The sequence below is a fragment of the Mustela erminea genome, chromosome 7 (assembly GCF_009829155.1).
Source record: "Mustela erminea isolate mMusErm1 chromosome 7, mMusErm1.Pri, whole genome shotgun sequence".
Classification (NCBI taxonomy): domain Eukaryota; kingdom Metazoa; phylum Chordata; class Mammalia; order Carnivora; family Mustelidae; genus Mustela; species Mustela erminea.
Window position 1 is genome coordinate 132,224,681 of NC_045620.1, and position 15,576 is coordinate 132,240,256.

Here is a 15,576-nt window from a genome sequence, read left to right on the forward strand (position 1 = left end):
TGGTGGGGAGTCTGCTTCTGTGCCTCCCTACTGACATACTCTCTCTCAAATAAGTAAATAAAATCTTAAAAAGAAGAATAGTTAAAAACAAAACAAAACAAAAAACCTACGAAGAAATTGGATGTTAGGAAGAAAAATAACATAATGAACAAATTCCCCTTGCCAAGTCTTAAGATCAACTGTTGTATTGGATTCTCATTAAAATTTAAAAAGTAAGCATTTTGGGGAGGGGTCTCTTTTACAGATGAGGAAGAAAACCACAGAGAGGTGATATGATTTTTTTTTATATGTTCACAGCTCTAAAGAGCAGACCTGACGTCCAAAGCCAGGGCTTGTTAATACTGAAATTCTTATGTTTCCACTGGAGTATGTCTCTAGTTTTTGACTGCCATTGTCTTAGAGACAAGTGTAAATTGCAGGCTTTTTTACCTTAATATTAATCTAGATTAATTTTAAGTTCAGCTTATACATAAATGACAGTAGCACATATTATTCAAAAAATGTTTTAGAACCAAAAGATAAAACAGCCGGCTATCACCACCACTGCAGAAAGATGATATATGACTACTCTGAACAGTAAAAATTCAACTGCTTGTAAATTATATTATAGCACTTGTTAACCACAAATGTGACATTAGCTTAGGAAGCTTCCAGCTTGAGCAGAAGGAGAAGGAAATCTATTAGCAGTTAAGTAGAGGATGTTTTTGTTGTTGTTGTTTTGTTTTTCCTAAAAAATGCCCGAAAATGTTGCTGATCTCCAGTGGCTGCTGTGATTGTATCTGTGACAGGATGCTTTCAAAGAATAAACAATTTTGAATCTTTCAAATGCCTTTTAAAAAAAAAATAACTTCACAATTGGTAAAATGACTAAACATATTCTAGGAAGAATTGCACCAATTTTCTTTAAAGAATAGGAAAAAATTGTGTCTGTTAACCTCCGTAGTCAGCAATAAGAAACAAAAACCAAACTCAAACTTTTGATGTGTACTTTGTTTACTGTAAGTAAATACAACGAACATTAAAAATAGGATATTCTTGAAAATGGCCTTGAAGCTCGTTCAGCTACTTTAAAGGCAAATTTTTCAAATTGTTTTCTGTACCTCCAGGCTCAGGACACCAGTGCAAGGTGCATTTCCTTCCCAGTCTGAGCCTGCTTAAACAGGTGCTATGCAAATATAAAACCTCATTATCCCCCTTGATAGGAGCTTATTGTTAGAGAACACAAAAGCAGCAATCCTGTTCCGTAGTTGATTTTCTCCTCTCACATGTTATTTATGTTTTAGAAAGACAATTTAGGTAGCTTTTGAAAAGTGTTCCTGAATATTTATGCACCAAGTTCCTATGGTAAGCATTTCTATAGATGGGATTGTGTAAGAAAATGGAATTTTCTTACAAGTACTGGTCACAAAAATCGTTAAGTACCATTAATTGCAAGCTGTTTATTTTGGAAGCCAGTGATAGTTTCTCTATGCCTTAAAATTGCACTCATTTTAAAACGTGTGTTTCTGTCAGATGCAGGTAATGTGTTATGAGAGGATGATATATTGATGGTGATATTGTGAACCTGTAAAATTTATCACCATTCACAGAGGACATTAAAACTAAGGGATTATGGAGGGGCACATGGGTGGCTCAGTCAGTTAAGTGTCGGACTCTTGGTTTCAGCTCGGGTCATGATCTCAGGGTCCTGTAGCTGAGCCCTGCACTGGGCTCCATGCTCAACCCAGAGTGTGCTTGTCTCTCTCCCTTTTCTCCTCCCTCTACTTGCACTCTTGCTCTCTTGCTCTCTCTCCCAAATAAATAAATAAAATCTTTCTTAAAAAATGGAAGAAATTTTAAAATTTAAAAAAGAGCTTCCCTATGACCTTGCAATTGCACTACTGGGTATTTACCCCAAAGACACAGATGTAGTGAAAAGAGGGCCATCTGTACCCCAATGTTTATAGCAGCAATGGCCACGGTCGCCAAACTGTGGAAAGAACCAAGATGCCCTTCAATGGACGAATGGATAAAGAAGATGTGGTCCATATACACGATGGAGTATTATGCCTCCATCAGAAAGGACGAATACCCAACTTTTGTAGCAACATGGCCGGGACTGGAAGAGATTATGCTGAGTGAAATCAGTCAAGCAGAGAGAGTCAATTATCATATGGTTTCACTTATTTGTGGAGCATAACAAATAACATGGAGGACATGGGGAGATGGAGAGGAGAAGGGAGTTGGGGTAAATTGGAAGGGGAGGTGAGCCATGAGAGACTATGGGCTCTGAAAAACAACCTGAGGGTTTTGAAGGGGGGGGGGAGGTTAGGGGAGCCTGGTGGTGGGTATTATGGAGGGCACGGATTGCATGGAGCACTGGGTGTGGTGCATAAACAATGAATTCTGTTACACTGAAAAGAAATTAAAAAAAAAAAATAAAAGAAAGAAAACAAACTAGGTGATTATTGACCTTACAGTAACTTTGTGATGGAAGAAGTAGCTTGTGCACCGTAGAAACCGAACCTGAATCTCACTGAGATTAAAAGAAAAATTTCTGGCTCTAACTACTACGGTCCAAGTAACCTCTCTAATTATTCTGCTAAAAGGGTGGGCAAATACGTGTGTGTGTGTGTGTGTGTGTGTGTGTGTTTGTCTGTGTCTGTGTGTCTGTGTGTCTGTGTGTGTCTCTTTTCTGGCCCAGTGTAACTAAAGCCACAGAAAGGATGTCTCCCTCTGTCATCCTGTCTCTCTCTCTCTCTCTCTGCCTCTTGAGAGAGAGAGACAGAGATAGAATGTGCTGTGCACTGGGGATGCTAAGGAGAATTCAACATGCTTCTTCCCTGTTTTCTAATTTTCTGCTTTACAAGAAAACTTCTGACTCAGAAATTTAATTCCCAAGCATGTGCTCTGGGAAGAAACTGCTTTCAAAAGACTATGTGAACACTGTACATGCTCAAAACTTATAATTGCGTCTTTGAGTAAATAAATCTGTTGGGCAACTTTTCTCTCCCTCCTCAATGTGTTGTTAAATACCAGCTCAACACCAGACTATGGTCTGTTTAAACTCAAACACTGAACTTCAGGATTGTAAAAACTAAAAGCTGGTTCATGTCAATGATTCATGTTGACTCAAACCTCAATATGCTCCTGGGATAAAGTTTTCCCCAGGGTTACATTGGTCCTGGGATAATAAAATTAGTTCTGTGACTTCCGACATTTTGAGGGTTTCCAGAAAACCAGGATCCTGAACCTGTGTGGAAAAAAAAAAAAATCACCTGGACAAGCATGATTCTGTGGTCTTCACAGAACAGCATGTGCTCCATGGAATTCAGCTTTCTGTCATGCTTGTAGATGGATATGTGTCCCCTCCATGGTCCCCTGCAGTATCTTTAGATGGCAAGGACTCGGTCCCTGGCTCAGCCATCACTGTTAACAGGTAGAGGGGATGATACAGGGCTGAACAAAATGATGCTTATGGAACCCAGGACATTAACTAGCTTTCAACAAGTAGACCAAGGGGGTAAGCATATATACTTTAAAAATGGAGAGAAAGGCTGCTGCTTCAGTCTACCAAATGCTGCAAATGTCCATCTCTCTTGACAACCAAGAGGCTAACACACCCAGCCACTTACATTTCACCTACTTAAATTGCACTGTCAGAATCTTTTAAGAAATGCTCAACTGAGCCACATTTCTCTTCTTTCTACCTTATATTGATCTGCCATTCAATCAATGTGTTTAGGTTCAGTTGTAGCTCTGAGGTCAATTCTGATTAAATACGTTCATATTTACCCACGGTGACTACAAAGATATTCTGCTTTTGCCTCAGATATCAACTCTATTGGTCATGACTGCAATTTGAGGCTCTCTCTGCCCCCTGATTCCTCTCTTTGGAAACCAAGTGGAATGGGAATATTGCACCATTGAATTCTCCAGCAGCTGCACAAGATATGGCGACCTGCAAACCAAATATTTACTTCCATCAAACTGAGCATTATCTCTTTAAGTTCCCAACATTGAAAACTCCTGTTATTTATATGCACAATGGCTGTGTTAATAAAAAAAAATAATAATAATAATGATAATAATTATTATTTTCAGTGTATCCTGGATGATACCTACAGACTTTGCTTTCCAGTAAGCAATACTTTTTTTTTTTTTTTAAATAAATAATGGGAAGTTTGGGGCAAGAGGAAATAACTAATTTTTCTTAGGATCTACCATGTGTCAGGTATTGAATAATGGATTGGGGCTTAAACTCTGTTATCTCACTTATTCTTTCTGTGAACACTTTTGCAGATTGAGAAGCTGAGTCTTCTGGTGTTTTAAGCTTGTTCAAGCTTTTTGGTGCAGGGCCCCTTTGAGAAGCCAGGTTTTGTCACTCCAAACCCTATTGTGGTACTGCTGTTGTTACTTGTTTTTGTTTTGTGCTTTTTTTTTTCTTTTATAGCATATTATGTGCATTATTTTGAGGGAAAAATACTCAACCTATTCAATGGCATCCATCTGCCATCAGAACAGGTGTTGCAAATTTCATTACTGAGTATCAGCCCTGCCGTCATATTAGAAACTATGGGTTTCTCTTCAGTCAACACTGCGGAATAGCTATATGAGAAGGAGCCTTGCCAGACAGCTGAATCTTGCATTAATCGCCATTCGGGTTTCGCCCAGTTTATAGTTGAGAAGAATGACATTGAAATGGGATGATTTAAAACTTTTTTCTGTGTTATCCAAGTTTTAAACCTAGTTGGATCAGCAACAAACAAACAAACAAACACATACACTTAAAAGCCCATAGAAAAACAGTCACGAAGTAATAACCCCATAGTATTCCCTGGCCTTTTAGTAGAATCTACTATGCAAGCATGCGATGGATCGTTCACAGTACTCTGTAAAACCAGAGTCAAATAACTTCTGTTCTCACCACTGTTTTTTCGCTTCCATTTAAGTTTTCCTTCAGAATGTAAGAGGAGGGAAGAAACAAGTTTGTCTTTCCATCAAGAATAAATAAGTATTCCCATTTGTTACATGGTGCATAACCAGAAGATACTCTACTTTTATATTGGATGTGTAGGAGTGTGATGTCAGATTTGGCTCTTACGTGCTAGATTAATAAAATCCTTTCATGATTTTCGTCTGGTCGATCTCTCTCTTCCCCATATTTGCCTTCCAGTTATGTTTTTAAAGCATCTTTATAAAAACTGTCACACACACATGCATCAGCTAAACTGAACAAACTATTTAGTTTGGCATGTGTTTGCCATTAAATCATACATTGTTACAGTCCATCCTTGGGTCTCAGGTTAGGACCTACTGTGCTTGATTTGATGTCAAGCGCTGTGAAAGACCCAGAATCCAAGAATACATCCCTCGTTGGTTCGTTTCCAACAAGTATCAGTAACTAAATACAAACTGTATTTAGTAACTAAATACAAACTGTAAACCTGTAAAAAATACAAAATGGTATGTTCAGATAATCTTAAAAGTCCAGAGAGAAAATTTAGGTGATACCAATAACAGTGTAGGCTATGTTGTCTAACTATGTGCCAAAACACTGTTTAAGGTATTTTACCTTTATGAATTCAATCGTCATAACCAGCTCATCACTATATAATAGTGTTATCATTCACATTTTTGAGATAGGAGAATTAAAGCACAGAGAGGTTACATGACATGTCTAAGTCACACAGCATAAAAATTAGAACTAGGGCTTAGCTCAGGCAGTGTGGCCTTTGAGTCTCTATCCTTAAACCACATTTTAGGTTGCCACTCGGAGATCAGAAGGTCTGGGGCTAGTCCCATAAACCAGGGTAGTTTCTTAGGACTGTTCAAGATTTAACATGAAAATTGATGTTTAAAACAAAAACAGATGGTTAATCTTGGGTTTGTTCTTTGAAAAAAAAATTTTCCCAGTTTCACTTGGTTTCAACTTCTCTTTCCTGCTGAAAACACTTTCCAGTTTATGGAGCAGCTACGTGTGTGTCAAGGATTGGGGATGTGAGGGAGAGAAGGAAGAAAATTTTACAGGCAAATGAGTTCTTAATTGATAATGAAATGGATTTATTCAATTGCAATTTAAAAAGTCTCATTACATTCAAATTGTATAATTCAGAATTGAATTTTTTTTTCACTTTGTCACTGTGGTACAGAGATTTTGAGAAAATATAGACTTTCATGTTCAGTTTTGGGGGGAAGTGTGGAGGGCAGAATCGTGGATGGCATTTCGAGTTCATCTGTAGTTATTCAGACCCGTTGCATGTGCCCCGTCATCAGGGCAATGGCTCTGCAGAAGGGCGGCTCCAGGCCACCGTATAGGCTGCTGAAAACCATTCGCTGGCAGCTCACTGTTCCTGAACAAGCTGACATTTTATGGGGACTATTAGAAATGCATGAATTCTGCACACAAAATGTCAACTGATATATTAAGAAAGAGCAACTCTCCGTAGTCACTCGCAGTAAAATTTCTTTAGCTTTTACCCCATTCTGCTTCATAGATACATTGTATCTACGCTTGTACCATTTCAGATGAGATCACTTGACATCCAAAATACACATTCAAGTTAAACTTCTGCAGTAAGAGAGTGAAATCTTCAAGAGAAATGAAAATAGTATCGTCTCTCCATCTTCAGTTCAGAAACCAAGGTCATGGATTATGAATTTTAAGCAGTCAGTATATCACTCAAAAATCATTCCAGATATAAGATGGCATCTTTATTCAACTTGCTGATTACTTTTAAAGTATGTTCTCGCTCAATAGCCTTTTGCTTTTGACTTGGAGAACGTCTATAAATTGGATACTAATACAAAAAAATTAACCCCCATCATAAAGCAATTGAGTTGAATAGCATGTTTTATGTTGAATATTATAGTCCGTGATGCTATCTCCTCCAGTGCCTAGAAATTCAGAGAAAATTGAATGCTTGAAAATTGTAAGCTTAATATTTTTCGAACCCTCACAGTATGACATAGTGGAGGGAGGTATTTCCCCATGGAAAATGAGATTAGCCGTAAAATAGGTCCCTAGAGTACAGAGAGCCCCGAGCACTCAACAGCAGGCAAAGCAGAATACAGCGGCCTGTTGATAGCCATCCCCTTGTTCATGACTCAGCTCGCGTGAGAGGAACAGACCCATGGCTTTGGTTTTCTGTCCGGGGCATCTTATGCTAGCTTCCTTGTCACACACAATGCTATTCTGCAGACACGTCTGTCATGGCTTTCCCCCCACACTGCATTCCATTTTTCTCACCACAACTTCTAAAGCTCCTTTTTGTTAAAAATACACGTAAATAATATCATCTACAATAAGGTCACTGCAGAGGAGGTACTGCAGCTCTACCTACAATGCAACTAAGAAGTGATGGTTCAATTATTAAATTAATTCTAATTCCAATAAAATCAGTTTTATTTACTGATATACAAATTTAAATTTTCTTGTGTAGATAAAAGAAAAAAAACTACGATTTTCCCTTGAAAACAAGAAGTAAAGAAAGCTCAATGAGAAAGCCCATAGAAAAGTTCAGAGTTCAATGTGTACATGTTTACTCAGAAAAGCATCACCTATTGGGTTTAAATGATAATATTACTCATCTCATTACCCATGACTAGGAAAGCTGCCACTTGTGAATAATTTAGAATCTGAATGCTGTGATTGTTTATAGTATCTACAGTAGTACTGGGTTTCTGCTTTGTTGGTGTCTTACCTTGTTGATATGTCATTTTGTTGTTGTTGTTCTAGAAAATAGAAAATGGGTTTAATTGTGTTCTAGAGATATTATGTCATTTGTGCAAAAAATGGAAATAGAGTTAAAATGGAAAATTTTTAAAACATATTTACTCATGCCCGGACTCATACAACTAAAAGCACAGTCTGTCCAGGATAGTATGCAAAGAAGGGCTAGTACATTCAGGAGGTACATCATTTTCTCTATTGACTGAAGTCATTTCTGGAGTATTTTATACTCCATGAAGCTATGTGAAACATAGAGTTAGGAACAGAAGTCAAAACTTCGTCATTGCTTTGGTTTTACATTTTTTAACTTTTGGAATATACACCATCAGTCACCTCATTTTTATTATTGACATATATACTACGTGCAGGAGTCTGTGCTAGCCACAGTGAGGAGATATAAAACATACAAAGGGGGTTATATGGTAGAATGTTCCAGAATTTGACTTCTGGAGCCATACAAACTTGTGTTTGAATCCTGCTCTGTCACTTCCTAATGAGTGGTCATGGAGGAGGTGCTTAACCCTTTTAATCTGTTTCCTCATCTCCAAAATAGTGATAAAAATAGTCTCTGTTGAGGTGCCTGGGTGGCCAGTCAGCTAAGCCCTGTCTCTTGGCTGTGGCTCCGGTAGTGATCTCAGGGTTGTGAGATCGAGCCCCGAGCTGGGCTCCCCCCTCATCATGGAGTCTGCTTTGGGTTCTTGCTGTATTTCCCCCCACCCAGTGCTCTCTCTTGCTCTCTCTCTCTAAAATAAATAAATAAATCTTAAAAAATAGTCTTTAAAATATGTCACAAAAATTTCCTTGAATAATAACCTGAATATACACACAAAATATTTAATGCTCGCTGTGACCAGCACATAATGAGTACCCAGTATTATTAAACTACCATCATTGCTATGCTTATTCAACTCCATTCTCCAAGGAATTAGAAGCTAATTCAGTAAAGAAGGATTGAACTAACAAAAATACAATTAAAAACTGTCATACTTTAGAATATTATCTTTAGGGGGTGCCTGGGTAGCTCAGTGGGTTAAGCCTCTGCCTTTGGCTCATGGTCTCAGGGTCCTGGGATCGAGTTCTGCATCAGGCTGTCTGGCAGGGAGTCTGTTTCCCCCTCTCTCTCTGCTTGCCTCTCTGCCTCGTTGTGATTTCTCTCTCTGTCAAATAATTAAATAAAATCTTAAAAAAAAAACAAAAAGAATATTGTCTTTAGGAGAAAACTCTCAGGATAGAAATAAAACCTAAATTGAAATTACACATATAAAAATGATAAATATGCCCTTAATTAGACTATTTTTAGCCCAAAATGAACTCCCTAATTAAAAAGAAGGAAGGAGGTTCTTTTAGGGAAAGAACCTTTATTTTTTGGGAAAAATAAAAATATTTTCATAAAATGTTTTTTGCATAAATGGTCATGGCAAAATGGACAGGACAAGAAAATTGTAAAGAAGGACCTATAATCCCAGCATTCACAGGTGAATATGCTCAGTTTTTTTTTTTTTTAATGTACCTTTCTCTGGTCTTTATGATGTCATTTTTTGCACAATGGAAATTCTATTGTACATTAAATTTTAGGTCTGCTTTTGATGTTAAACCTTATAGCATAATAATTTTCTACATCTTTGGGAACTCCTTACTAGTATCATTATTAATATTTTAAAACTTTGCATTTTATTTAAGGACACACTATCCATGCATGTGGCATGGCGAACACTTGTCCCGAGTATGACAATTAGAGAATATGACTGGATACAACTTAACGCAATTATGATGTTCAAACATGATTTTTAAAAGGCACTATTGTTAGTTAAAATTTTTAAGAAAAAATTTATTAAAATGAGAAACACATTTTTTTTTGAGATGTTAAAACTGCAAGATGAACAGAACAGTAAGAAACAAGGAAGGTGTTAGTTGATCTAAGCCAGTGTAATCTCATGAGCTAAAAATACTGAAGTAGAAACACACAGAGAGTGATAGTCTACTTGAATATGTATATTTCATGCTTTATATGGTGTAAATTAAAACTGGATGATGTGGAGAACAATAGCAGAGAGACAAATGTTATTGTCTTAGGTGATTTTCGATCTCAATCACAGATAACTTCATTGTGGTTGGTCACGAATAGAGACCCTCCGTAAAGGATACATCCTAAGGAGATGAAAGAAGGTCAGTGTGTCGTGTTTGTAGGTACTAAGTGCTGAAGTACAGAACAGTTGCTTAGATTTTTAAATAATTTACAAATTAATTTCACGTGCAATATATTGTAAATTTTCTGAATGAAGTACTGAAAAAGTAATTATTTTTCTTTATAGTGAGTGAGTTGGTGAAGTTCTAGAGATCCATTTTGTGCCTAAAATTTTGTTTCATTTTGTTTTTACATCCAAACAATACATTAGTTGAAAAGAAAATATGTAGGAATTTTAATTTTTGGCCTCAAAATTTTGCACACGTTGTTCTATTGCCTTATTAAATTTGTTTCTTTATCTTACACAGAGACAAAAGATTGTTTGAAATAAAAAATATATTAGGCAGTATACTAGTTACTACAGATATATGGACAAGTTACCCCAAAAGTCAATCATGTAAAATAACCACTTATCATGTTTATGACTTCTCTGTTTCAGAAGTTCTGACAGAGCTCTTAGGGATGCTTTGTCTCAGTTTTACAATATCTGGAAACTCATCTGGAAAACTCAAAAGCTGGAGCTAGTGTTATCTGAAATCTGTGTATTCCCCCATCTGGCATCTGGTCTGGGAAGACTCAAGATGTAGAGGGGGTTTTAGGTCATGTGTACCTCTTTCTGTGTTGTCTCTACATGGCCTTTCAAGCATAGTGGCTGATCATTCATGGTAGCCATATATTTGGTGGTCCAGAGCTTCAGAGGTGTGCTTGGCGTGATAGAGAGACAGGGAGAGAGAGAGAGAGATCTTATCACCTATTATGACCTAGTGTCAGAAGTCACTTTGTAGCACTCTGGTGATCTGCTGGGGAAGGGGATTCAAATTTCCACCCAGGTCCAGGGGAACATAGACCCTACCTCTTAGTTGAAGGATGCCAACATCACATTTTAGTCAGAGCATGTGGAATAAACTATATGTTGGTGTGTTCATCTTTGGAAAATATACTTCACCTTAGACATGAAGGCTACTGATAACATTACCTTTGAATTCTGACTACCCACTGCAAAAATTTCATCATTACCTCTGAAACCCCATGTGCCTTCCTTTGAATCTATCATCTCCATTTATCTTCCTTTCCCACACCTTCACGTCCCTGCATTTTGCCCTTTTCTATAATTTTACCAATGTGCTTTTATGCCATCTCACAATGGATGCTTGTGCACACACATACAGGTGTACCCAAATTGGGATTTCATAGGATACAAATATTACTGAACGCATTCTTCCGTGTCTTACCCCCCAGCCTGTGTTTTTAAGGTTTATCCATACTGTTGCATGTAGCTTAAGCACATGGGTTCACATGCAGTTTACTATTCCACTGAATATATACTCCACAAATTATCCGTTTTATTGGTTATGGAGTTTGGTTTGTTTCCATCTTTGTTTTCTTTATGTGACTATTATCAGGTGGATCTGAATATTTCGACATTCTTCTACATGTTTCTTGATATACATGTAAGAGTTTCTCTAGCCAATATCACTTAGAATGTAATATTTATAGCAATTAGAATGTATATTCTCCAATGTTTATATTTTTACATAAATTTCTTTGAGTTTTCCTTTTATGTATAAGGCTTTAATATACATACAATTTGTGTGCATTATATGCCATAAGGATAAAGTTCTTTTTTTTCAAATGGATTTGGACTTGAATCTAGCACTATTTATCAATTAAAAAAATGTATTGGGAAATAATTTCAATTTTACAGAATTTGGTCAAAAATTAAAATAGTACAAGGAAAAATCATGCATTTTTTTGCCCATCTTTGCCTATTTTTCATATGTCCATGTAATAAGTATGTACAGATTACATTTAATATGCCTCTTTACCTCTGAATACTTTTTTGAGTATTTCCTAAGAATAGAAGTATCATGTAATCACAGTTGACATCAACTGTATACATTTACAAGAAAACTGAAATATGGGTGATAAAGTATTGATTCAAAGTAAATGAAATGTAAAAGGAATTTTTTTTTCAAGAAAACAATCTTTATTTTGTTTGATGTCTTCTCATGTCTGCAATGAGGTTCTGCATATGTGGTGTATCTTAAGATTTCACATTTGGAAGAACATGATGTCCATTGGTTATTATAACTGATCAGCAGATGAAGGCTTTGCCCTCGTTATCCACTATTAATTTACTTTGAAAAATATTTTTGCTTTTAATCTCTTTCTCAGCTAATAATCAATGGGAGGACACTTGGATATTGTGCAAATATCTCAACTTCAGAAAAATTTCTTCCTAAGCATGGTATCCACTGATGATTCTTACCCGGTCTAATTATGGTGGTTGTAGTATGAAGATTGTCAACCCCAGAACCGATGCCACATTTAATAGTTCGGTCTCAGTCTTCTGTCAGCAAGAGCCTCACTTGCCCTGTGTTTATGTATATATGTATTTATCTTTTTTTAATTTATACATTCATTATTAAATAATAATAAATTCCTATGTTTAGTGGTTTATAATTCATCAGTGAACGTAACTATTTCAGGGCTCAAATCCCAGATTTGGCCTGCGGGAGCCTTCTCCTGAGGTCTTCTCTGTATTTGGGATATGCTCCCATTTGTCTTTCTGACACAACAAAACATCCCAGGCTCATCTTGGACCTACTCTACCCTAAGAAACATTAACTTTTTCCTGAATGCTGTAGTTCCTGTTGATCAGCACCATTTACATAAGGGCCCGGCCCAGTGCTTTCCTATTCATCAACAATAAGTCTGTTATAATTCAAACTTTCATATATGAGTGGTTCCAGTCTTGAGTTCTCTATTAGTGCACATGACTCTTACTAAAATCTCTGATTATAGTTTCCTGATAGTTAACTGTCTTGTCTGCTTTTAGGAGTATCTCAGTTCTTTTTCGTCCTTACCCATTCCTGTAAAATATGAAATTGGTTTGCTAATTTGAATTTTTAAATAACCATTAGGATTTTGATTGAAATTGCATTAACTCTTAAGTCAATTTCTAGAGCTGTGTCATCTTTCTGTAGGATACGGAGTACTTTTAAATATTTAACAATTTAGGATTTTTTTTTATTGTTAATCATTTTGGATCGGTTTTTCCCCGCACACAGTGTCCCCTTAACTAAACTGGTGTAATATATTTTGTCATTTCAGAAATATGTTTTTAGATTATATTTTTAAATCAAACATTCCTTGGGTTTATTTTCTTGTATAAGCCCTAAGTAGGCATAGCTTATGTTTCATTCCTCTATTCTCAATAGCTATTATGTATGTAGGGGATATTTTTATTTTTCTCCTTTGGTGTTCATTCTGATACACATACTGTAGCTCTTGTGCCAGATATGTAGACCCTCTTAGACCTTGGAGCTGCCAGGTGGACAGTTTTAAGGTGACTAACATTCGTGGTTTGCATGGGAGGGAGGAGTTTCTGTGCTGAAAAGATTTTCAAGGTTCAAAACTGGGAAAGACTCTGGCAAACTGGAAAGACTTGCTTGTCATACACAGGACCTAAGGCAGAGGTTTCTGTTTGTTTGTTTGTTTGTTTGTTTGTTTGTTTTCTTTGTTTTTGCCCAGCATAAGGGCCATATTTCCATTGTGAATAATAGGAATAATATTATTCTTCTATTTCATAGGCCATTTAAATGGATTTAAATGGTATAATCTTGAAATAAGTAGCAAAGTTGTATTCCAAATTAAAATAATTCCAAAATGAACTCCAGGCACAGGTAACTTTGCCAGAAAATTTGCCAAAGAGTTAAAGAAGAAATGATGCCAAACATATACATTCTCCCACATAAATGGAAGAAAAAGGGGGGAAATGCTCTGTCTTTCAGGATGAGTTCACTCTATTTGTATTTGTTTTTAATGTCACCATCACATTGATTTAAAAACACATGACCCAGGACTTATGAAAAAGGAAAATTTATGATTTTAAAACCCTAAATAAATATTAGCAGAAAATTTAGTAAAATACATATTATGTGCAAGTTGTATTTAGTCTTTAAAGTAAGTTAGGGAATATTTCTAAACCAATGTAATTTGACACCTTAATAGAATAATAGAGAAAATTTGAGAATAATCTCAGTACATGCAGATCAGTTAGTTTATAACATTAAATTCTGTTCATATTCTGATACAAGGTAGCTTGTATTTATAACATATAAACAGAATGTATCATACTTGATGGTAGAATATTGAAAGCTTTTTCTTTGAGATCAGGAACAAGGATGGCAGTGGTATCCACTTTTATTCAAACACCCTCCCCCTCGGAAAAGAAGCCCTACGTAGAGGAATATACCATGTGAATATATTGAAAGACTCAATATCATAATAATGTGATCTATGTCCAGATTCTACCAGATTTGCCCAATCAAAACTCTAAAAGGATGGATTTTTGATCTTGCTAAACTGATTCTAAAATCAGAAGAAAAATTAAAGAGCCAAGAATATCCAAGGCAATCTTGACGATCAAAATGAGAAGACTTGCCCCTAGTGGATATTAAGACAGCATAGTTACTATAATTAAGATAATGTGGGATTTGTACATAAATAGACAACTAGACCAACAAAGTAAAATAATAAGCTCAGAAGGACATCAGTACATATATAGACAGTTAACTTATGAAAACTGTGGTCACAGAGAGTAGAGGCCAAAAAAAAAGTGTTTTTAATAAATGGTGCTGCGGCTATTTGGTATTCATGTACATATCTGTATCCACAGCTTGTACAGAAATCAATTTCAGTGAATTGTAGATCTGAATGTTAAAGGGGGAAAAAAAACCTTCAGAAAGGTAACACAGGAGAATTCTTTACAACTTCTGTATAGAAAAATATTTCTTAAACAGGACATAAAAATTATTAAGAATGTAAATATTGATAAATTTGATGACATTAAAATATTTTCAGCTTAAAAAAGGAATGAGGGGTGTCTGGGTGGCTCAGTGGATTAAGCCTCTGCCTTTGGCTCAGGTCATTATTCCAGGGTCCTGGGATCGAGCCCTGCGTCGGGATTTCCACTCAATGGGGAGCCTGCTTCCTCCTCTCTCTCTGCCTGCCTCTCTGCCTACTGTGATCTCTGTCAAATAACTAAATAAAATCTTTTTTAAAAAGTAATGACATAAAATACAGTCACCTCCTGAATGAATGTCTTTGTAATCATATAATTGACAAAAATCGTATCCACAATGTATAAATAAATCTCTCATATCATTAAGAAAAAATAAATAAGAATATGCACATGACAATTGAACTGCACTTCACAAACGAGAATATACACATAAGCATATGAAAAGGTGCTTGAAAGTCAAAGGAAAATTAATATTAAAACCATGAGATAACACTGCTTTCCCCAACAAAAGGCTAGAAATAAAATTCACAATACGTTTTATAGTAACTGATGGTTGGAAAAAAAATAGGATGAAAATAACTTTTACGAACTTCTTTATAGAGTGTAAATTGTTAAAAACGACCTAGAGAAAATTTAGTATTATTTACTCTATTAGAAGAATATATATATATATATGTATGTATGTATTTTTTTTTTAAAGATTGTTTGAGAGAAGCATGCAAATGCAGGGAGGGGAGAGAGAGAGAGCTTGCCCGCAAGCTCATAAGAAGCAGGGGGGAGGGGCACAGTGAGAGAAGCAGACTCCCCACTGAGCAGGGATCCAGATGGGGAACTGGATCCCAGGACCTGGGGAACATAACCTGGGACAAAGAC